This window comes from Diabrotica undecimpunctata, chromosome 1 (genome assembly GCF_040954645.1).
Source record: "Diabrotica undecimpunctata isolate CICGRU chromosome 1, icDiaUnde3, whole genome shotgun sequence".
In the NCBI taxonomy this organism is placed as follows: domain Eukaryota; kingdom Metazoa; phylum Arthropoda; class Insecta; order Coleoptera; family Chrysomelidae; genus Diabrotica; species Diabrotica undecimpunctata.
Genome location: NC_092803.1, coordinates 162,231,505 through 162,258,044, shown reverse-complemented (window position 1 = coordinate 162,258,044; position 26,540 = coordinate 162,231,505). Strand labels below are relative to the sequence as shown.

The following is a 26,540-nucleotide window of genomic DNA, read 5'->3' as shown; positions in this document are numbered from 1 at the left end:
ACTCCAAATCGGCTGATATATTCTTGGATCAACTTATCTGCAACGGTGGCGGCCTTCTGGTCGGGAAGTGCGTAAATCTCGACCCACTTAGTAAAGTAATCCATTACTACCAGCATGTACTTGCCTCCATTTTCACTTTCTGGAAATGGCCCAGCGATGTCCAAAGCTATTCTTTCAAACGGGCTTCCAACATTATATTGTCTCATAGGAGCTCTCCTTTTTCGGTGAGGCCCGTTACTCGTAGCACAAATAGTACATTTCTTACACCAGTCTTTTACGTCGTCGGAACTGTTCATCCAATAAAACCGTTCCCGAATTCGCTGAAGGGTTTTTCTTACACCAAAATGCCCTCCCGATGGACTGTCGTGTAACTGACGAAGTACTTCGGCTATTCTGCTCTTTGGGATCACCAACTGTCTTCTCTTCTCTGAACCGTCATCATTTTCCAGGACTCGTTTGAGCAAGCCATCTTCGATGATAAATGAGTCCCACTGGGCCCAATACGTCTTAACTACTGAGCATAGGTTTGATATTTCCTGCCAAGGTGGTCGACGGTTTTCCTCTTTCCATTTTCGGATTTTCTGTATAACTGGATCTCTCTCTTGTTCTTCCCTGATTTTAGTAGGCGTCCAGTCGTCGTTGACAATCGTCGTTCTTAGCACTGCTGCTTCCTTGGATTCCGTTTTGTTGCAGTGGGAACACTCTGCTGGGCATGGCCTTCTGGAAAGAGAATCAGCGTTTCTGTGGCTAACTCCGGCCCGGTGCTCAATCTTAAAATCGTATTCTTGGAGTCGTTCGATCCACCTGGCTATCTGACCCTCTGGATTCTTGAACTGCATCAACCACTTAAGGGCGGCATGGTCGGTTCGGATTAGAAACTTTCTGCCATAGAGGTATTGATAGAAGTGCTCTACTGATTTAACTACTGCTAGAAGTTCTCTTCTCGTGACGCAATAATTCCGCTCAGGTTTTGAAAGAACTTTACTAAAATATCCGAGGACTCGTTCCTGTCCTCCTTGAATCTGAGACAGCACTCCTCCAATTCCCACATTACTTGCATCCGTATCTAAGATGAACTCTCCTTCTGGCAGTGGATACCCTAAAATTGGTGCTGTTATTAAATGCTTTTTCAACGTTTCAAAGGCATTTTGGCAGTCTATATCCCAGCGGTATTCTCTTGCTTCCTCTGTAAGTCGCGTTAATGGCTTAGCGATATCTGCAAACTTCTTAATAAACCTCCGGTAGTAAGTACATAGTCCAAGAAAACTTCTCACTTGATGTTTGTCAGTTGGTTTTGGCCATTCCTTAATGGAATCGATTTTTCCCTTATCCACGGCCACTCCTTCTTTACTGACTATATGACCCAGATAATTGACTTTACCTTGAAATAGCTGGCACTTCTTGGGGTTTAGCATCAATTGGGCAGCTTTAAGTCGATTAAAAACGTTTTCTAAATTCCTCAAATGATCTTCGAATGTCTCCCCCAAGACGATTATGTCATCTAAATAAACCAGGCATGTTTTCCAAGATAACCCTCTCAACACATTTTCCATAAGCCTCTCAAATGTCGCAGGAGCATTACAGAGTCCAAATGGCATAACGTTGAATTGCCACAATCCAGATCCTGTGGTGAAGGCTGTCTTTTCTTTATCTACTGGGTCCATTTCTACCTGCCAGTATCCAGACTTCAAATCCAAAGTAGAAAACAATTTACTTCCAGCCAATGTGTCCAATGTGTCATCGATCCGAGGCAGAGGATAACTATCTTTCTTGGTAACGTTGTTCAACAAACGGTAATCCACACAGAACCTCGTCGTTCCGTCTTTCTTCTTAACCAGGACCACCGGAGAGACCCATGGACTCGTAGAAGGTTCTATCACCCCGTCTTTCTTCATTTCCTGAACAATCGTTTCAGCTTCCTCTCTCTTCGCCTGTGGTAATCGTCGAGCTGTTTGACGAATTGGCTTAGCATTACCAGTATCAATTTTATGCTTAACAACGGTAGTTCTTCCCGTCTTTCCTCCTTTCGGTACGAAAATATCACGATACTGCCGAAGAAATTCCCTTAATTTCCTTTTCTCCATCTGATTTAGAGACTGTCCTGCAACTGCAACCATTTGGTCGAATTTGTCGTTGGAATTATCAGATGTTGTCGCCTGACGAATTATGGATGTCACAGGTACACAAGTTCCTACTTTTGTCTCTTTCTTTATGGTCACTGGGTAGTCGTTGACATTGATAAGTCTCACAGGAATTTCTTTAGCCGAAATCACCAATTCCTTTCCAATTATGATTCCACGGCCAACCTCATCGTCGTGGTTCCAAGGCTCCATCATAACAGGTCTCCCTTCGTCTACAATTCCCTGTAGTCGCGCTACTATGATCGTTTCGCTTCTCGCAGGCACGACTGTATCTTCTGTAATGGCTGCTTGCACAGTGTTGTCATTATGTGGATGGAGAAATACCTCCTCGTTGCCAACTTTGATAACCTTATTCTTAAAATCCAATTGGAATCCATGCATATTCATTACGTCCATTCCTAATATAACATCCTCTTCGATGTCAGCAACTATAACAGTATGGACAAACTTTTCTGCCCCAATTCCCAATTGTACCTGGATTTCTCCATGAATGTTGGCATTTTCACCTGTAGCGGTCCGAAGTCGTAACCTCGTTGGTAACAGTTTCTTTCGGCTGTTTATAACTGTCGGGCGTATAATGGTTCTGGTCGCTCCGGTATCCACCAACAACGTATGCTTTTTACCATTTATGTCTCCATCTACATATACACTATCTTCACGACATTTCAAAGAAGCTATTAGTATGAGAGGGTCTTTGGAAAAGTTCTGGGTCGAAGCTGCCCCCCTAAGGCTGACCCGTTCTAGTTTTCCTGATGGTGAGTTTCTTGATTTGCGTCGTACCTAGGGTGCTTACAGGAGCTTCGTACGTGTCCTATTTCGCCACAATTCCAGCATCTGATGGTCTTCGTTTTCTTGTATGTCATGCTTTTTATCATATTAACGAGCTGGTCAAGTTTATCTTCATCTTCTTCCTCTTTTACAGTCCTAACTTTACTGTAACCGCCAGAGGCCTGCGTAGCTGACTCATATTCGAGGGCGGCGGATAAGACATCAACCAGCGTCTTGTGACGAGCTAATCGTAGTGTTCTCTGCATTTCATGATCACGAAGACCATCAATAAACGTTTGAACGGCCAACTTTTCCATCATGTCTTCGGGAGCTGTTGGATAAGCATATCGTACTAATCTGGCAATATCTACTTCATATTCTTGAAGAGCCTCATCTTTCTTCTGTCTACGATTTTTAAGCTGCGACTGATATACATGCTCCAAATGTTCGTGGCCATATCGCATATTTAACCTCTTCTTCAGTTGTTCGAAATCATCGGTCTCCTCTACGGCTATGGTCTGAAGCACATCTAAGGCATCTCCTCGAAGAGCGATAGTCAGGTTTACAGCCTTTTCTTTTTCAGACCATCCATTCGCTCTTGCAGCTGATTCGAACTGTTTCATGTAGTTGTTCCATGACGATTTTCCGTCGAAAGTTGGGACTTTGACATGCACAGAACTTCCACTTCCTTCAAATTTCGGCCGTGTTTCCAACTTACATTTCGTCTCGTCTTCTTTTATCTCTGCTGTAATTGGATTGTTTCCTCTCTCTGCTGTCCCTGTTTCCTCCAGCTTCTTTTCCATCTCTTTCATCTTTTCTTCGAAGGCCGACATATCGGCAGCAACTTGGTTTTTTAACGAAGATATTCTATCGTCGAGGGCAGACATCTCAGAAGTGACTTTAGAGATTTCCGAAGAGATGTTAGCAGAAACTTTGCTTTCCAGGGACGAAATCTCGTTAGAAACTTTGTTTTCTAATGACGCGATGTCACCAGAAACTTTGGCTACATCAGAAGAAACTTTCGAAATATCGTCAGAAACTTTGTTCTCTAATGATGCGATGTCACCAGAAACTTTCGAAATCGACGAGAGGACAGCATCTTCAAATATATAAGTCTCTGGATCTAGTCCTTCTTCTAGCAAAGCGTTCTTTAGTCGTTGGACTAACTCAGCCTTTTTTCCGGTAGAAGCTAATTCTCTGTCTTCAAGATGTCTTCTTAAATTAGTCACTGTCAGCTCATAAATCGTAGCCATTTTCACAATTTATTTTATATCACACTTCTGCACCACTGTTAGGAATTTATTAATTGTTATGTCTTTAATTTATAATGTCTTTACTAATTTATTATATTGTTCCTACTTTAATTTATTAAAAGGCACGATAATTTATATAAGTTTATTTATCACTAAATATACAATAATTTATTAGTAGGCGAGCGTAACAATAATAATATCGCGAGCGCGAATCTTCTTTATTAACTGTCCCTTCCAAATAAAGTTCCGTTATTATATACCAGTGCCGTTATCTCGAATAGTCTAAAACCTTCGATGGCGAAACGGTAAAAGCAAACTGGATTTCCCTCATATCGGTTCTGGAAGGTCGCTCAGGTAAATCGAGGCCTCTCGTAAACTCTACAACATATTAGATTAAAAACATGTTTTAAAGGTTAAAACTATGACTCATATTTTTACGTAACAATACTCTTATGATTATCGGTGTAAATAATATATCGTGTATAACAGTGTAAACTGCACATAAAAGTGTTTATAATATCTCGTTGTGGCTTATAATGTCATTTCGGATAATATAAATGCACATTTAGAAAAGAAGCATGTCCTTTTCTAACTTGGCTGCACCGTACTGATGACGACCAAATAGTCATTTACGGTTACCTTCCATCGATATACCTATGTAGTACAATTAAACCTACAACTAAGATTGATATTATTTTTCCGTCGACCGTCCATTTATGATCAATTTTAACACCCTCAAAATCATTGATTAATGACCCCTATTAATGAATGATTTTCTATTAATGAACGATTTTATTATAGGCAACACAACATACTCGTACATTGCTTGCATAAATTAATTAAACGCTCTGTGATTGGCAGTGACCTGTGGTGTAAGCAACCAAACATATACCTATTTATATTCCCACTAAAAAATTAATTTAAAATGAAGTAGCCGCTGTTAGTACTATCTGTCATTAGTGTCATTGTATGTCATTATTTACTTTATTGTTTAAAATTCTGTGTATTTGAAAAATCAAAGGATGGATATTGACGAAGAGTTTAATTTAACTCCACCAGAATTTCTTCTTCTACCACAGAATTTACAGAGGTCCAAGAAGACTTAAATATAAATTTGTCAAAATGCTACACAGCAGATAATCATTTATCAATATCTTCCTTTAATTTCAGTAATTGCACCATTTCGAATATTAATGTTTACTATAATAAAACTACCACTAAGGAAACTTTGAATAAAGTCAATAAAAGCTGAAAAAATTGTTGTTTATCGTTAAGTAAATAAATATTTAAACTAAGAAATCTTTATTTCTGAAAAGTACGGTCGACGGAAAAGTTTTGTAACGAACTCGTGAATTAAAATGGCGATTAACAATCTCGAACATTAACGCGCTCGCTTTGCTCACGCGTTAAAATATCTCAGTTGTTAATCGCCCTTATTAATACACTTGTTGGTTAAATAACTAATAACAATTAGTATTAAACTCACCAGGATTCCGAGCTGAACCTCGTCGATTATCACTTCGCCGAGCTTTCAACATCTTCTCTGATGTTTTTTTCGGGTCTTCCGAGTCTCACTCTCCTGAGCCCCCACTGTTCACTAATCACTGCTCCTACAGTAGGGCAGTGATTAGTGAACAGTGTAGTAGTGTCTGGGCATCAGGAGACAGAGACGCGGTTCGACCCAGAAACCTGGTGAGCCTAATATTAATTCTTATAATAATATTAATCTTAGTTTTAGGTTAAACATGAAATATATCAGATCTTGGTCCGTCGAAAGATTTTCTTCTAGTTCTCATTCTCTTATTTCCCTGTTTATGCTTTGTCTCCAGGTCAAACGAAGTCTTCCCCTTTTTCTTCTTTTGTTTGGAGTCCACATTAGGATTTGCTTTGAAAGTTGTTCTTTGGTCATTCTCTAAACATCTCCGTACCATCTAGGTTGTTAAGTTACGATATCATTATGATGATTTCTTTTATTTTTTCGTTAGTTTAGATTTCTAGAATACACTTCTACAATGCATGAATGCAGTGATTAAAATTATCAAGAAACTATTAATCTTCTTCTTCTTCTTGTGCCACTCCTATCGGAGATTGGAAATCATCAAGGCTATCCTGACCTTGTTTACAGCTGACCTAAAGAGTTCATTAGTGGTACAGCCAAACCACACTCTCAAATTACGCAGCCATGACATTCTTCTACGGCCTGGATTCCGTTTTCCTTCTATTTTTCCTCCTATATTTTGAAGTAATGCGTATTTATGTCCTCTCATCACGTGACCCAAATATTCGAGTTTTCTTCGTTTGATCGTTGACAAAATTTCTGGGTCTTTTCCTATCCTTCGCATTACTTCGCAACTTTTAATAAATTGAGTTAAACAAATTTTTTAGTCAGCTAATAACTTATTGGTTTTTGATGCCATGTTCACTGCTTTTCCTCAGACATCAGTCGTTTTAGCCAAACGTTTTTGTGTTACTATTTTTTTTTATTACTTTCAAAAATGTAAATATGTGATTGAATTTCTATAACGATACCTTCCCAGTACTTTGCAGGACATCTTAGATTCTCGTTAATTGTGTAAATACTAATGTAAATACTTCTTTGCCATATATATTATAAAAACTTTGTATTCGAAAAAATCGTTTACCTGATCGTATAAATGCAGTCTTACCGATTTACAAAACTGCCACAAAGTATTTGCTAACTAGCCGGTCTATGTTGAGCAATGAGAATAAGATATGCTGAAATTTAATGTAATAAGAGATTATTCGAAAGCCGAGAGAATAGTGTTGTTGGTCGGTATATTACGATAAAATTTAAATAAGTTTGTCATAAAATATAGCTTTATTTTGTAAAAAAGAATGATCTTTTATGACTTCTATAATTTTTGAATCATATTTCAAATTTATGATATTAAGAAGAACCGGAGAGACTATAATTTAAGGAGAATATAAAAAAATTAGTGACGGGCACATTTGGTAACAAAAATTGATTTCCTGAAAAAAAAAAGGTGAAATCCAGAAATTAATACATTTTGTCCTTTGGTGTCTTTGCGTTATGAATTTCGCAATTATTTTTCACCAGCGCTTTAAAAAGATCCAGTCTTCAGGTATACCAACCATTTGTCATACATTTTTAGCGACACTTTTTTTCTTATTGAAAAAAAAAGTGGCAAAAACGTGATTATATTCCAGAAGTGGATATGTTATATTGCAATAAATATTTTTTATTCTAATAACATCCCATTATTTCCGACATGTCAGGTCAGTTGGCTGGCTATATTGCAGACCAAGACTGATGTGAGTGCTTTTGAGCAGGGACATACTGTTCCCTGAGAGTTAAATCTACATTTATCGGCATTATGTCGTTTAATTTCATACTTTTAAGTACGTAGTTTTCAATTGAAACCCCCCACTGCTTGGTGTTACAGTTATTAGCGCAAATATTTTAAAGTTCACTGAAGATGGACTGATAAGTCCAAAAATGTTCTTTCTGAAAAAAAAATTAACTGTTTTAATCCACTTGGATTTTTGACTTCATTAAATATATAGCAATTACAGCAAAAGTTTTCACTTCGACATTAAAGTTTTTTAACAACTATGGTATATAGCCAAGTCCCGGAAACTATCCCATTTCAGCTTTTAAAATTCTATTTTATTAATTTCTCTTCCATTTATTTCTTTGCTTTCTTCTTTGTTAGCGTTCACACTCTAAGTTTCAGCCCCATAAGGTACCAAGAATGGTTTTTTTGTTTTCGAGAAAAACATTTTATTTGCCATAGCCTTCACTTCAGATAATTCTGGGCTCTCTTTAGTGGCACTTTTTCAAACATATTCCTTAAATTGTTGAAATAGATAATCATCAACTAGTGGTATCATGCAACGTCATTAACGCATGGGTCAATACAGCGTGGTAAAGTTTGAATCGTTTTGTGAATTTTTGATCAATTAACAATTTAATGCACTTTGAGAACAACTAAAACTTCCATTTTCGCCTCAGCGAGTTCCAAATCTTGTTTAACGAAGTTTTTGCGGAACTGCGTTTTTGTTAAGAAACTTATTCTGTTGTAACTCTGTTGCAACATACCTCCCGAAACGTCGTTAAGAGGTAAATCTTCAGAATCTACTACTCTCTTAATTAACTTAATATATTCAGGGATGAGGTTTTCACAGTTATCCATGATGAAAACTCTCCGTAACTCTATATTTAATTTGGTGTGTGTCTTGTTTCTAAATAAATCAAAAGTTACACAATGAGGAACACACAACAGACCTCTAAATTCAAGATATCCTTCAAAGATAAATTATTTGATTGTCAAGTAATCTTCTCTTATTTTTCAAAGATTTGTAGAATTCACCATATTGTTACTGGGTGATATCATCAGCATTTTTGGTCCAGATTGGTTTAGTTTTATTTAATTGATCATGGGGGTATTTTTCCTTAAAAGGTTTTCTTGTTTTTCGCTTGTCTTCATATTATTCCTCCCCTACATCATCACTTTTAGGTTTGCCCTTATTTACTTCTTCTTACTTCTTTCTCATCCACCTTCACATCACTTAATTCCTTTTCTCTTTCTTTTTCAACAAGCAATTTAATTGGGTAGGTATTGAGTTGAGACTGTTACTTTACGCTCTCCTTAATTATGCTTTGAGAAACTACTGGAAACCTTTGAAGACTTAGAAATAATATCAAGACTATACTGGGGTCTAACCGTAACAATAAAACTTGAATGCCAAACACTAAAATAAGTATTCAGAAGTGTGTACGACAGGGATGTATTCTCTCGCCAATGCTATTCAATTTATACGCTGAATATAATGTCCGTGAAGCATTGGAGGATGAGGAAGCAGGAATAGCGATAAATGGAGTTCTTGCCAACAGCATCAGCTACGATACAGCTGTAATAGTCAATAATTTGGGAGATCCCAGAGACTCTTTGATAAACTATCTATGGTTAGTATAATGTAAGGCTTACATATCAATATCAGGAAAATCAAAATGATTGTCGTTTCATCGAGCTCATATCATTTGACCTCTTAGAAAATTGTCTCAAAGGGTCCAATACAGCCATTAATCTTTTCATGTAAATTTTCGTAAATAATTCAATAGAAAATGAATTTTCTTTAAAAATTAAATAGAAATAGAATATCAATCAATAAAACACTGAAAACTTTTGTTTTCAACGCTGTCACAAATTTTATTATAATTTAAGAAAGGCACTCTGCCGAAATTATAGTAAAATTTGTGGAAGTGTTGAAAACAAAAGTTTTCAGTGTTTTATTGTTACACAAAAAGAACTTCCATCAAGTAACGGTCAAATCCATCACATAGAAATGGAATTTAAAATAGAAATTAAATAGAAAACTTTACAAACCGGACATTATATGGACAAATTTAAAACCTGCATTAATCCATTTGGTGAAAAATAGGACTTCCTCTCACAACGACAAATTTCCTTTTAAAAAGTCCATTTTATCTGTAAGTGCCGTCATATATTTCCACACAGACACTAAAAAGCGACGATCTACAAATAGAATTCTATTTCAGTCCTAGTTTTAGCAAATTGCTAAGGACGGATGTTATATGCATTTGCAGATATTATTTGGCATACTAACCAAGAACTCGCAATGCGTCTGCAGCTATTAATATCGTTCACTCTTCAATGGCGGTAATAAAGAAGTTCTTTGTGTCGAGATAACTAGTTATGCAATTTCAAGGTCATAGAAAGCCGATAGGCTAGATTATAAAATATTAACTAGAATTTGTTGTATAATACGAGGATTGTTCGATAATTATGTGGTCTCACTGTATAGCAACAACTTAGCGACAAAATCGAAGAAAAACGGATTCATTTTCTAGAAAAGAAAATACTTTTCCATCAGAATAACACGGCTACCCAAAAATTTTGATTGAATATGAATCTTGGACTGATTTTTACATTAGTAAACTATTCGTCGTATTCCTCAAATTTTGTTCCCAGCGATTATTATGTGATGAGTTCTTAAAAATGGAGTAAAAATATGGAGTTGGTTTCAATTTAATCCACTTAGCCTGTTAAACTAAACAACCCAACTGGAGAACCAGTGTCCAACCCGGATAGAAAGTTGGGTCGGGAACTGACGAGAGCAGGTGAAATGGTCACCCGAAAAGTAAGTTTGTCGTTGGGCTAATTATCCAATTCTGTAAAAAATTCCATGTTATTAAAGCTATAAAGAAAGAAGCGAGACTGTCTAGCCTACGGAGAACTAGCAAAACGAAATAAGGACAACAATTTGAAAATTTTGCACGTGGAATGTAAAAAGCTTTTATCGTACTGGAGCTTCAGCTCTGCTTAAATAAAAAAAATTCATAAACCCAAAGCAGACATCATTGCTTTGATGAGGTGGACTCGCCCAGAAATCCTGTAAAAAAAGAACTACAATAATTATCACAGCGGACAGCCTATCCGTCGCGAAGTACCGGATTTATTGTGAGCAGCAGTGTTAAATACAGCGTAATTGACTTCAAGGCTATTGATCACAGAATATGTCGAATAAGACTTAAAGGAAAGTTTTATAATGTTAATATAAGTATTCATACACCTAACGTAGCCTTGAAAGGGCAATGTGAAGTTCGCATTGAGGGAGAAACTATTAACAACATCGGATATGCCGGTGGCACAGCGATCATGGCTGAAAGTATCGAAGATCTTCAATTCGTTATAGATCAAGTCACTAGAGACATGGTACATTGGATATTGGAAATGGACATAAATACATCATTTTTGATCAATGAGACACTAAATCCAGATGAAGAAATTAAAACTTGTATAGAAATTATAAAAGAAAAGCATTTATGAAACTTAGATCTATACTGTGCAATTCTCAGGTGAACCTACAACTAGGAATCAAGTTCCTAAAATATTATGTGTATCCTGTATTACTATATGGATGTGAAACCTGGACCATGAAGGTTAATATAATAAACAAATTAGAAGCCTTTGAGATGTGGTCATATCATAGAATCCTCAAAATATGGGTTCGACGCATCTCAACAGTCTTAAACACAACAGGTCAAGGCGAAGGTGACTTGACGAAGATGATAAAAAAGAGAAAACTTAAATATCTAGGGCATATAATGAGAGGTAGCAGATACTGGATACTGCAGTTAAAACTCAACGGAAAGATCGATGTAAAAAGAGGAATTGGTGGGAAGAAATATTCATGGCTGCGAAACCTTCGTCAATGGTCTGGCTTATCAGCAGATGGAATAGATGCTGCGCAAGATCGAGAATAATATCGGCAAATGGTCATAGAAGCTATCCATGCCTAATACAAGCACGGTACTCAAGGAAAAAGCACCTAACGTAGAAAAAGAGGACACGCGAGTGCGATAAGTGGCCAAAAAATGATGTTAAAATAACAGCAAGGACTTTAGTGCCAAAGTCGGAAGAGTGAATATCTTTTCTCCCACCATTGGTGAAGGACTACATGCAGACTCAAATGACAATGGACTGAGACTCATAATTTTGCTGTGGTTAAGAATATGGTAATATGTGGGACACGACTCCTCCACAAATATATACATAAGGGAACTGGAAATAAAACAATTAATCAAATAAATCTCAATTTATTAAGTCATTTACTCCTCCAAAAATACATACATATATTAACTTTAAAATAAAAAATTATTCAAATAGATCTTAATACAATAGTCATCCATACAAGACACTTTTAGATATTGTACACGCCAGGTCTTTCAGAGGAACAAACATAGATAGTGATCACTATTTTGATTAAGGCACGGTTTAAAGAAAGAATATCCAACCAAAATAGGGAGATCGGAAAAAGGATAGAAAAAATAAATATTACTAAACTAAAAAATCCGGACATAGCAAATGTATATAGGAGTAAATAATTGTTTAATTACTAGATCTAATTGTCGGTAAACTTTCTCCCAACATCCAATTCTTTCTGCTACACCACTGTTTCCAGTCTGCCTCACATCTGAAGGTATGAAATGCACCCGTTTTTCATTTCAATAAGTGTTCAAATATTACAAATATAAGTATTAATTTAACGTATAATTGTCACAAAGAATTGTTTTGTGTAGATTTAATTGTTTTTGACTCATATTATCTGTCATGGGGAAAATAACGTCCGTTACTCGTTGATAATGAAAATTTATTCTACACATGGTTTCCCACGCTCTTTCACGTCCGCGTTCAGAATCTTCCACTTCGAATTTTCATTCTAACCTTGATTATAGTAAAGTATACTATTCGTCTATACTCAAGATATTCGCTACTAAGTAACTATTTCCAGGACTTAAATGCATTCACCTGCATATAAAGTATTGTCAATTTGGAATATCGTTGGAATAAGTACGAAGGTTTAAAATTTTTGGTTAGTCGTAGTTGTCGAAGAAACCTCGTAGAAAAACCTGGGCATGTGAGGTATTTTATTAAGTATAATGTATATCTTGCTGTTTGTTTTAATTTAATAGACTATTACGATTATTATGTTCAAAAACAAGAAGACAAAACAAAAAGATATGATATTGTTAGTAAATGTTATTTGGAAGTTTGGAAATTGATCAGCACCAACTTCCCAAATCTGAATCTTAATAGACTGAAATGTTACAATAGTGTAAAATGATCTGCTGTAAAAATTGCATAGAATATTTGGTTTGTTGGTAAAAGGTAGAAGTAACTTTCAAAGTTTTTGAAAAAAAAAACTATGGTAATGTATGACGCTGAAGTCATAGGATAAATAGATATTAAAAAAAAACGTAAGGCCACAAGGAAATCATTTGCTAATTCTGGAATTAATCACGTAGTGCTGCATGAAATAGATAAGGAAGTAGACTATTGAAAAGTCTATATCTTCTTCTCTAAGGCCAGAAGCTTAATACACACAAAAAGGTGAAAGATATTATACCTAAATTTAGAATGAACAAAATATGTTACTATCGATTTATTGAAAGGCATGAACATAACCCATGTTTATAGGGAGAGCTATAACCTATACCTAACTAAATACATATGCTATGGGATATTGTTTTAAAAATTACTTGTTTAGTTTGTGAAGTAAAGTTGTATATCCAAGTTATTTTTAAAAAAAATTTTCAACCTTCCTAATGTAGTTGTAGACCATCAGATTGGGAAGAACTTATTAACATCCTTAACGCATCAGATAACTCCACTCTAGCAATCTCCCAACATCATGTCCCAACATTATATATATTTTTTTCTCATATCTATTAAAATGTCGAAAAAACACCTAAGACCATTTTTATTAAACAGATCCAGAGGCAAGACCATAAATTATCTAAATGATTTCATTAAAATTCATGAACCACCTATTTTGCAATAAAATATTAGCTTTTTAATTAAAATAATTACAGCTAATATTAGATCGCGATAATGCTGAAACAAAGTAAAATATTGCCAGATGTAGTTTACCTCAATTAACTGGCAACTGGGTCAAAAAGTTGCATGCAGTCGTTTAAAAGCGACTTTGTATATTTATTCATGAACTACAAGTTCCTAATAGCAACTTTTCTGTGTAATAATAGTAGTTAATTTGTCAATTTTGGAGTGTAAATGTGGGGAAGTGAAAAGAAATATTGGTGGAATATGAAATGTCGTCAATTCATTTTAAGACAAACTACGATTGATTTATCAATTATTGTTGAAGCTTCTGTATTCAAATCGTTTATAGATTAGTATTTACAAATAAAAAGTTTTAAGCAAAATTGAGGGATATACATAGAACTATAAGAATAACGAATAACAATGGCAGCTTTATAACCGAAGCAATCAAAAGGAGAATAATTCTGGCAAGCAAAGTGCTATTTTGGGCTTCATAAAAACATGAAAAGTAGAAGCTTAAGTCACAAAATAAAAAAAACAATGTACAAAACCTTTATACTGCCAGTGCTGATATATGGATCGAAAACATGGACAATCTCCAAGACAGACGAAAACCTCTGCTCATATTTGAACGAAGAATCCTGAGAGGAATATTCGCTGGTCTCTGTGAAAACGGTATTTGGAGGAGCAGGTAATAAGATTATATTAGATATAGAAATACCACAAATTCAAAAAGATATGTGGTGGTAAGGACGTGATATTTGTCATAAAAATAGGAAGACTAAGACGGGCAGATCATAGAGCAAGATCGCAGCAGAACAATCCTCCCAGACGAATCTTCATTTCCCAGCCGCGCCGGTGGGAAGTAGAGGGAGAGGTAGGCCAAAACTTAGATGGAATGATGTGGTCTATATTATGAAGATGCTAGAAAAATAGCACACTGGCAACGGTTGGCAATGGATAAGGCTGACTGGCGAGATAGACTAGGGAGGGTCGATGCTCTACTTTAGGGCTGAAGCACCAATGATGATGATGAATGAATATACATTCTCGTTATTCAGGATTATTCTTTTTTTTTTAATTACAGAAGTTTGCAATAGTAAGTTTATTTCAGCTGTTAATGAGTGGTAGGAATTTTTGTGTTGAATGTTCCCGACAATGAATATGTCAAGATATTCGTTGCCAAAAAAGCTGAGCAAACGGACTATAGTAATCGACTAGAGGGTTCCAAACTTCTGGAATAGGTATTACAACAAATGGAAAATGTACAATAAATCGATTGGCTGTAATACGACTGGTCTATAAGAGATGACTTTCAAAAACAAAAATAAAGAAAGCGAAAGTAGTAGTATCACAAGAGTATAAAAATCTATATCATCGAATTCATACAAGGGAGGGTGACAAGATGATATACGAGTATAATATCCTCAAATACAGAGCACGAAAAAATCTCGAAAGCTTTATTTTCGAAGGAGATAGATATACAAATAGACAAGAAAAAGACTCTTAAAATGTCATAGCTCCCGGTAGTTGGCTGTATACAATATTAATTAAAAAATCCGAAGTAAAAACTTATCAGTCCATCTTGAGTGAACCTAAGAAGTAAGTAATCCCGCTAAGTTGAGAAAAACGTAAATGTAAAATTTTGACTGTTATATGAAAAATGTGGTTTAGATTACTTACTTTTGGAGTATTTGCGTAACTAACCCCAAAACCAAGCAGTGATTGGGTTTAAATTGTAAATAACATACTTAAAATTATTAAATTATACGGCATAGTGCCAACGTAATTGTAAAACTAACCGGGAATTATATGTCCCTACTCGAAGAATTTTTACAACCGCGCGTGAATGCCGGAGTTTGTCAACTAAATTTGAGATGTCGGGTATAATAATTCACTCTTTCAATGACAAATTTTTGTTGTTCTTATACAATTTTAATTATCAACTTTTATTTTCATATTTAAAGAACCAAATCTTAAAATACTAATGAAGTACTTATTTTACAACAAATTGTACAATTGTACGTTCATTATAATACAGTAGAATGTGGCTACCAATATTTAAAAAGGAAGTCGACCAGCAGAAACGGTATCAGCTTTTTTAAATTAATAACGAAAATAAACATATCGTATGAAATGAAATAGAATTTGATGTCGATATTAAGATGAAACTAAATCTTAAAGCAAATACTTTGTTGGCTTGGGGTAGATAGTATTATAATTGTTTTCCTCATGAATTACAATAGAATTACCAAAGGAGTGTTTCGCTTTCATGATTAGATAAAAGGGTTCGATTGATTCTTGGGTTAAAGTTTGTATTATGTTTTCAAGTGATCAAATGACACAAACTGAAATGTCAGTATAAGTGAGACACATACGATTCAATTATGAGAACTAGTTTATTTCGTTTCCAAAATAGATAATCGAGCTGTAAAAGTAGTCCAGAGATGGAAGCCCCAAGAAAAAAGAACAGAGGAAGGCCCCGTAAAAGATGGATAGACGACGTAGAGAGGGATCTTAAAACCATGAACATCAGGCAGTGGCGAAGGAAAGTATCCGACAGGGCAGAATGGAAGAACATTGTTAAGCAGGCCAAGACTCACAAAGGGTTGTAGCGCCAGTAGAAGAAGAAGAATATTTGCAAAATGGCTTCCGATGTAGAAGTCTCGATTTTATAATACCAATATTTAATTTTATTATTTTTGTTATTGGTTTTCCACACACTATGCTGTCATATCTAATACATTTTTTAAACGTTAAAACAACAAACAATAATAATGATTTGTTCCATTTTAAAAAATATTTAACTTAAGAATATGGTCATTTTTCTAGGCCATAGAAAAGAGCTGCCAAGATTTATTTCCTACATAATTTAATGAAAAGTAACAGAATGTCATATACAAGGCATTTCAAGCCTAATTACATTGTTAATCTGAACATAAACATGGGTAGGGACTTCGACTTGAACAATATACATGTAGGATTGATTTTTGTTTTTAAATTTTTCCATCTACCGAGCTATAGGCTAAATGTCAACTAAATGTTTTCGAGAATATCACGGTGCAATGATCAACTGGGTTATGTGTGCAACATTGCACATACCATTGAACAACAAAAATTTGAGGTTTGTAAAAATCGTCCTGTTCTATCTGTGTCATGGGTCGTAAGAAATAAGGTGTTGCTCGGTTTTATATTAAAATGATTCGGTTAATTTCCCCTGAAAATTTTTAATTCAACAGAATTTTAATATTCTAGTGGGTGGAGACGTAAGTGTCAATTATTCAGTCACATACTGGGATACTAAAATGATATCTCCTTAAACTATTATAACGTGAACGGTATAATTAAAAAAAAAACCAATCTTTCTGGTAATTTTTCATAATTTTTATTACTATTCTCCGTTCTAGGCTTAAACTTTAAATCAAAAACCACTTCATGTGCCATCTAATTTAAAAGGTGGGTAATTCGCACTTTTGATACCGCTGTTCTGATCAAGAGAACAGCGAAAGTGCAGTTAAACCAAGCTCTCAAATTGTTTAACCACGAGATAAGTCTTCTTCCATCACTCTTTTGTTTTGGACAAAGTATTATTATTTGCCATGACTCCTTATAATATTATTTGAATTTGTTCCCTATCTATTGTTAGGATTTTTTGATGTTAGACATTTTGTAATCATCATAAAGTATGTCTTTATCGTGTTTAGGGACAATGCATGTTCTTCACTAATTTCTATCACCCTGTCAACCAATTGTTGGAAATCCTCAAGACATTCCGCTATTAGAATAGTCTGCGAACCGTATATTATTGATTAGTGGACCATTTACTTTTATTTCTGTGGTTAGTTTTTCTAGTGCTTCCTGGATTATTTTCACTGGGTATTTAGGGCATCAGTAGCCCTTATGCGAAAATTTTTAAAAATAGGATCAATACTCCATCGATTCGTAAAATGGCATAAGGAATTAATATTGACGCAGCCAAGGGATAAAATCGTGGCTGAACTTTTATTAAAATCCGACGGTCTATTTGGATCAGTCATCCCAACTCATCCCAATTATGTTCGATGGTTTGAGATCAGGATTGAGTGCTGGTAAATTCAGTCTCCTAACGCCCGCTTCTTGAAAAAGACATGTTCACCCACTGTAAGCTACAGAGCTAAAACAAGATCTTATAGAAATTCAATAATATCCGTGTGAGCAGTCAAGGAACCATTATGTATGAATATTTTCTTGTGAAGGCATTTCTGATCCATTAATAACCAAGCTACTGCTAAACTAATTTGTATAGGTTTCAAGAACTATGAAGTCATTTGAAAAAACTTTTATACTTTAAGCCCTATTTTTAGCTCATTGGATTTTAATTTTTATTTCGTACACCACTGTAGCTTTTACCTCATATTTTATTCGATACCAATGACCCCAATAAACAAATACAGTGCACTTAAATAATTGTGGTTATCGTCGTATTTACTTTGCTGAAATTTAGTCTACATTACTTATTGGTTTATTTTTATTTTGTATGTTTACGAAATGTGTAGATTAAATTTACAATGTTGTTACTCCAGTTTTTGATCTGTAAACAAATTTAAGATCATTTTTATTGAGATTTTTTTCAGTATTAAAAAATGTGTATATCTGATGACGAAACGTTTATTGAAAAACTCATAGGAGAGTTAAAGTTGATGTTGAATTAATGGATTTTTTACTGTTTAATACTCAGTTTATCTAGAAAATGTATTACAAACATTCCTACATACAAAACATAGGTTTCTTTACTGACACTCATTAAAAAATATTCACAAAGAACAATTTAAAAAATTATAATATCAAAAAAACATGAACTGATAAAATTAAGATCAGAAAGGAAAATTATGGATACTGGGTACCTCTATATTAAATTATTCAAGACAAAGACACTTTATGAAGAAATTAATATCAGGACCATTTGTTAGTAGGTTTAAAAAAATTTTGCTGTAACTGTCGTGATACTCTTGGTACCCTAGATCGATTTAATGTTCATAGGAGCTACAATTAGAGATTGTGAAAGTCTACACAAGTTAAAAATGATCAAAGTCGAAAGGAGAAAAATTTAAGGCTGAAAAACTGTCTTCAAGAGATGTAGTGGGTCGTATAATAAGAGAGTAAAGGGTATACTGGCCAAACTGCAAAAGTATATACTCTAATTTATATATATATATATATATATATATATATATATATATATATATATATATATATATATTGTTGTGATCTGCTTTATGATGTTTTATTATTAATTAACACTAATTTAATTAATCCAATTATTTAATTAATTAATTCACTAATTTATGCAGAGTCATACAAATCAATTACTATTAAAAATTCTCAGGGTGCTTCTTAATTTTACTTTAATCACTTTACTTTATATATCTCTTCGAGTGGGTTCAGTATCTCCTAGTTGCTCATAATCGGGATAGAACAGGAAACGGAACTAACATTAAAACAACATAAATATGCACACAAATTATTATTTATTTTCAATAAGCAATACGTTGAATATTAATAAATAACTTTTGTGGGCAATTATCTTTCCCAACAAACTCCTATACTCTAAATTTAATTTTAATTACAAACTATCTATTGATCTGTTTTTTAATAATATCCACAAAAAAATTGACCATATAAATATAATATATTCACAAAAAAATAACTCTTTGAAACTTGGAATCTTAGTTCGTATGTTTATATTTGATTTTATCTTTAGAATATCTTAGAGGTTTTCTTTCATTCAAATTATTTGACTGACCTTTATTTTTTCACACCAATGATGTCTCCTCTCGATCAAACCACAGTTCCTTCCTTGATTGATTATGTCCGGCTACCATCAAATCTTTCCCGTTCTCAGCATCGATCCAAACCGCATACTAGCAAACTACTCCTCCGAAAACACAAGCCCAAGCCTCTTTTGACCGGTACTCTTTATTCACAAATTCTCCTTTCTTTCTCAATTATATCTTGTGGACTATGCAGACTCAAAAGAGGTATTAATCTTCTCGATTTTGATCTGCTCTCAGCTTCCACCTTTTTCACTAACACACGAAAACACTGGTACTCAGATTGACTACACGAAAAACACGTCTTCCCTTCTGGTCTGCCGGTAACATAATAATCTTTTCAATCTCCCTAGACAAACCTTCTCCACTCTCTCATTCCCCATCATTCCTTTTTAAACCAATCATAAGCATTCATCTTTCCCAACTATTTCCGATTTAGAAAATTTCCAACATAATATTTAAAACAAATAAACTACTTTCACTCAAATTACTTTTCAGAAACCATTAACAATTTTGCCTTTTTCAACAGAAATAAGCTTCCGAATTCTTGTTATCTCATATCTAAATCTAATTCTTATTTACTTTCGAAAAATGTCCACCGCAAAATACAATTACAAAGTTTATTCCTTAAATATATAATTATACGGGTTCCATTGTCCTTTCACTATTCACTCAGTCTTTCAAGGAAAAACTGTTCCGTCACGGAAACAATGTCTTCTCTTATTCTAACTATTACAAATAAGTACAGGGTTGTATTTTAACTTATATACCCGCGGTATATTAAAATAATAAAAAAAATTCTTTATTCTATTTCTGATCGATAAACTGATCCATAACAATATATATATATATATATATATATATATATATATATATATATATATATATATATAATATAAAATTAGTATTTCTTGGGTTTAGGTTCAATGAATTATATTCAATTTGGAACTAGATTTTATTTTCTATAGAAATCAACGTTTCGGCAGGAAACCCTTGCCTTTGTCAAGATTCTAAAATTTACAAGATTAAGAACAAACAGTTATTGTAAAATATACAAAACTTACGAAAACGTATGACGGGACACTGACATTAATGAATTGACAAGTAAAAGTTGATATCTGATATCTCATGGTTTACGGTCATTAGTGTATAATTATTTTTATATGGGCGTATCCTTGATGTTTTCGAAAAGGGTAAAGTGGAGATATGTTATGACTTTAAGAGTTTTTTATGGTGTTATATTTATTATTATTTAAATCAGATTGAAATATATTTTATTTAGGTTCTGTGTATCTTTTTAGTCATTTATTGCGTTGGTATTTCTTTTTATTTCTATTGATTCGTATATCTCCCTCTAGTTTTTGTTTTGTTCAGTTTTTAAAATTTTGATGTTGTCGGAGTAAAATTTACACTTCTTCTCATTTCATGTGTGAGCGCAGTGGCGTTGTTCTTGTCATATTTGTGAGAGCGAATTCTGGATTAAAGCAGTTGACTGGTTTGCCCGATATAGACACCTTCACAGTTAATACATGGTATCTCGTAAATAACATGTAATTTTTTGAGTTTTGGAGTTTTTGTTTTTAGTTTAGTAAAATATTTATTTAAAAGGTTGTTGCCTTTGTGGGTCACTGTTGTTATGTTTGGCTAAAAGATTTTTTAATTGTTCGGATAAACTTTTTATATATGGAAGAGTTGTATAAGTAGTTTTGATATTGTTCGGTTTATTGTTATTTGTATTGTTGTAAAATTTATTAAATCTTGATTTGAAAATAGTTTCGATTAGATGTTCGGAATATGCATTATTTAGAAGGGCATTTTTTGCTTTTTTATTGCAGTTGGTCTGAATTCTGGATCTGTTAGATTTATAGAGTTATCAGCAAGACATATAATTACAGACTTCTTATGGAAGAATGGATGGTGAGATTTGTAGTTGAGATATCGTGAAGACCATTTTTCTTTTGTAAACCACATGGTTTTAACTGTGTTATTAATGCGATGTAAGGTGATATCCAGAAAATTTATTTTATTATTTTGTTCAATTTCTATAGTAAACTTTAGTTTTGGATAGTAACTCTTAAAATTATCTAAAATTTCGTTCATTTTATTTGTTGGAATAGCACAGATACAGTCATCGATATAGCGGTAGAAGAATAGTACATCAAAATCTAAATGAGTCATGGCAGATTCTTCTAAGTCTTCCTCTAGAAATACTTGCACCCATTGCATTAATTTTATATTAAATATAGTACGGTTCAAGAAACTCAAAACTATTAGATATATATATATATATATATATATATATATATATATATATATATATATATATATATATATATATATATATATTGTTATGATGTGTTTTTTGTTTGAATGATGAGCAATGAGTATTTTTAATAATATAATATATAGGGTTTTTATCGCGGTTCTCAAAGAATTAGTTTGTAAGTACTTTTTTAAATTATCTTTATTATAACTATTATGAAACACACATATATATCTAACCTAGCCAATGTAAATTTAAAATAAACTATCTTTAAATTGATACTCTTATAAAACTAATTAAATTCTATAGACAATGTAAAATTTAAACAAACTATCTTCAAAATTGAAATTGTTATGACATTAACTAAATTATATTAACAAAATTTTGTACCTTTCTTTCACTGAATGCCTAAATGAACTGTTTTCCACTATATAGATTCTAATCACCACTGAATGTCTTCGTACTTCAGTTATCCTTGTTTTTTGTGAAATTACTTTTTCCAATTATCAGCTTCTACCAATTTAAGATATAGTTTTCTTCACCAGCATTTATACACCACCAACCAAACCAGCAAACAGCATTTATATTTATTCTTCTTTTCAATATACCAATATCCAATTATTATAAGTTGATTTATACTAATCTCCAACCATAATATAATTTAATTTCTTCCAATATACTTTTTTTAATCTTCAATAATTATTTGTGTATAATTATAAATGTGCATGAAATTATATGCATAATTTTTAATCTTCATTTAACTCACTATATTAAACAATTTGACTATTTGTACCTGATTCACTGACTCCAACTAACTTTCATATTTCTTACTAAACTTTTCTGATTGACTTACTAAAACTGTGAACAATTGACTTCACTAACTAATCTACTAACTTTCATAATAAACTGCTTGACTTCTGACTAAAAAACTGCCATCTTGAATCCAAATCACGGGTATTTATATCTTTTTGGATATTCTAGAACCATCTGGTAAGAGATCATGTTCCAATTTGTTCTATTTCTTCGATATCGATGTTCTCGAAAAAAATATCTGTTCTATCCACCGACATAATCATTATTCCAGAATGTTCGACCGTAAACAATGGTCACACTCTGCACTCTGGAGAATTCGTTAATGTTCCATTGATAATTCTGTTGACATTTAGGCTTTTCAGATCAGAATAAACATTCAAATTAGTAACTAACACTCTAATTTAATAAAATACACATTTCAAACAATATATTATTATAACCCCACTTATATTCGTAAAAATTCTTAATATGACACTTGGAGTATGTATAGTTGGTTGCCTAGTCACATGGCTCACTCAAACACATTTACAACATTAAAATACAACTTTTTACACTTATTATATGCTAATTTATTAAAAATGCCCTCACATAAATAATTTTTATTAAATTCTCTAGTATATAACTTATTTAAAACAACCAAATATCTAATATTATGTAGTATATAACTTATAAATTATTTTCTATAAACCCTAATCGTATCAATATATATATATATATATATATATATATATATATATATATATATATATATATATATATATATATATATATATATATATATATATATAACTCATATTATCTGAAGTAATGATGACCCTGTATGATACACCCACTCTAAATCTCAATACGTAAAAGTTTTTCAACCACATAATCAAAGTCAGTTTCGATTTGTAACACAATCAAAGATTGTTTCTCGTTGAAAAACTTCTTAAAGCGTCTCTGTGTCGAGGCAAGAATTCAGTAATTATAGATTAATTCCCGTAAAATAGGCCAATGTCGAGCAGACCAAGATCATGATAGCGTCGGTGAGAGTAGCAAAGAAAAGTAATCTAGTAAAAGGTGCAATGTCTTCATCCGATTCGTTTCATAGTTGCGTAAGAGTTGATGGAATGCACTATGGAAGGAAAGGCCAATGACTGCAATCGCCATAATTATAGTAAACATGATAAAAAAGATTCAAACGTTTGGAATTCATTATGAAGAGTTTGTTAGAGAGTTTTCTTTATATTTACAATCAGAGATGACGAATAGATACTATAATAGTTGTTACTGTTTTCTTATCGATTTCATATTCATTGGTAAACGATACGTACGATCGTTTTGCCTTAGCGATTGCAAAATAAATGTCAATCTTTCGTCCGACAATTTCTTTTTGTTTCTATCTCAAACTTCTTTCTATACCTCAGTAATTCTTCTCTTTTGTTTATTTTAGTTTCATAACTTTTTATTTTATGAATTTATTCTTTCGTTGATAGTTTGTTGTAGGATTTTTCTTTCTACTTTGATATAGTTTGTTATCATGTAAAAGTTCTTCATTTTACGTTTTTTTTTAGTTTCGTCATTTTTTTAGATCGCTTCTTCAATTTACTATTTGTTTAGGTTACTCTGCGTGAAATCGGTGTAATTACTTTAGGTATCATTTAACCAACTGGCGCACCCAATTTCGAAATACACAAGTAAACGGTTTGAGATCCTAGATAACTGTTTATTAAGTTATGAATAACTTTAAAATGAATCCGATAAAATATCGTTACCACCCACAACCAACGAATAACTATTAGAGATGGAGTGGTCGGCATGTCGGTTCACAAATAGTTGAATAAATAGTCACGACAGTTCATAGTCGAGTTATTCATAAGATGAAGAAAAAATCTTAAAGTATTTATGAACTGTGCTTTTTTTCTTTCCTCAATTTCCTATTTATATTTTTTTTAATGTAAGAGTATATATTCAATAGTAATGGTGAAAGTACACAGTCTTGTCTCTACATCTCTACTTATCTGTTGTGCATCCTTGTTATTTCCATAATTCCATCTAATGTTACCACAGCCCGTTGATTCCAATAGAGATTTCTCACTATGTTAATATCATTTTTGTCGAGTCCTTTTCTCTTTAGACATTTCATGAAAATGTTATGTTTAACTTTGTCGAAAGCTTTCTCATAGTCTATAAATGCGAGGAAAAGATCTTTTTGTTGGTCTCGACATTTTTGAGCAGGAGTTGTTAAACTATACAGAGCTTCTATTGTTCCGAAGCCATTACGAAAGCCAAACTGTCTATTACTCATATCCGCTTCACACTTTCTGAATATTCTTGCATGTATAAGCTTTAAAAATGTTTTCAATAGTTGTGACATTAAGCTGATTAATGTATAGTCAAGTGTTTGGGATTTTTGGTTTTTGGTAGCGGAACAAAGATCGATAGTAGCCATTCTGTAGGTATCTTACTAGATTTGTATATGTTGTTAAAGAGGATAGTAATTGCGCTTAAATTGTCTTTATCTATAATTTTAATCAGCTAGATGTGAACTTTATCTGGCCCAGGGGCTCTGCCAGATTTTGAGTTGTTGATAGCATGTTGGGCAGATTTTAATATTATTAGAGCTTCCTTGATATCAATTTGTGATGGTTCCGTTCTTGTGTCCATGAAAATATCTTCAATATATTTAGTCCATACTTTTATTATTTCAATTGGCTAGACATACACTAATAATAAGAAATGTTTCAAACTCATCTCTATTGGTCATGATACAACCGTTCAAGGTGGAAATACAATATTGGTGATATCTTTCAACCGTGAAGGACATTTAATCTAATCGCATTTAAAATGGCGTACTTATGGCGAAACCGTGTAGGTCCGTGAACAACAATGCATAGAATCACTTTATGCACCTTTTGGTAATGAAGCACCATCAGAGAAGAATTAGTTTCCAGAATTTCCTCGTGGTCGTGCGTCTTTCAGTGATCACTGTCATGAGAGTCGATGTCACTTACAGATAATCTCTTGGCATGTCGTAGATGGAAACCGTATAATTTGACCGAAGTGTGATTTGACCGTGAAAAATTGGTATCAAAAAATCTTGAAAAAAATCGAGCGAGGACGTACTCAATCCGTATATAACATTGATAAAGGAAACGAAGCCTGAATGGTTTCTTATGAACCTGAAAGAAAACAACAGTCTACTGTTTGTAAGTTTGGCAATGAACCATCTACCATTAAAGTTGTTCATCCACGGAGCAGTGCTTGCTTCCTAAGTTGTACAGGACACGTCGCAACCACTGCTTTTAAGGATTGAAAAACTATTAATGCTAAATGGTACACAATTATTTGTTTGCCAACGGTCTTCAACGAAATAAGGAAAGAACAAAAATGATCGCTTCTTTCTACCTCATTATGTTAGCTCCCATAGAGCACGTCAAGAAATGAATATGTGGAATGATAAATAACTGGATAAAGACATCGAATTAATATCAAATTGTCCGTATATATACAATGTTTTCCTTACTGCCAAACAAAAGATGCGTAGATGGCAATTTTTATAATTTCAAGAAGCCGTCGAGCCTTCCAAAACCACATTTCTACGATATTACCTTAAGAGTGAAAAAAGTCTCCATTATTGGTTAAGTGTCTACAAAAATGTATAGATCTTTACGGCGAATATTTCGAAAAGCAATATAACACTTTGTTTGGAACTTGTTCATCAATTTTACACTATTTTAAAAACATAAAAAGCAATCCTCGTACTGTCACTTTCCTAGAATAATTACGCAGAATACCTTTACGTAAAGCAATTTCTGTTTCACAATAAATATCCGTTATAACATAATGAGTAAAAAAATAATGTTCCTACAACAATAAGTACCCACCTCTAGAGAAAAAGTGAAAAATTGGCATAAACGAAACGGAAAGTGTGTCTGTGGCGTGCAAATCGACTTGACGTGCATAATGGTCGTGGAACAAGGATGGAAGATAGTCATTAAAAGCACGACAATTATGTAGAAAGAGAAAAAACATATGATGCAAGAGACGATCTTGGTGATGTAGGTTGTTAGGTCGGTATTAAAACGTAACCAAAGCGGTGTTGCCGATTTTAAATTGATGTTTCTGGTGCCGACATTAATAAATAGTTTAATTATAGGGACGGG

At 33.4% G+C, this 26,540-nt stretch overlaps 1 protein-coding gene and 1 pseudogene across 2 annotated transcripts in view; both read right to left on the bottom strand.

The window, feature by feature from the left end:
* Positions 1-26,540, bottom strand: part of ftz-f1 (ftz transcription factor 1) — a 520,286-nt gene that overhangs the window by 82,399 nt on the left and 411,347 nt on the right. The window lies entirely within an intron of this gene.
* LOC140442476 (heat shock protein 83-like) lies at positions 8,113-10,826 on the bottom strand (annotated as a pseudogene).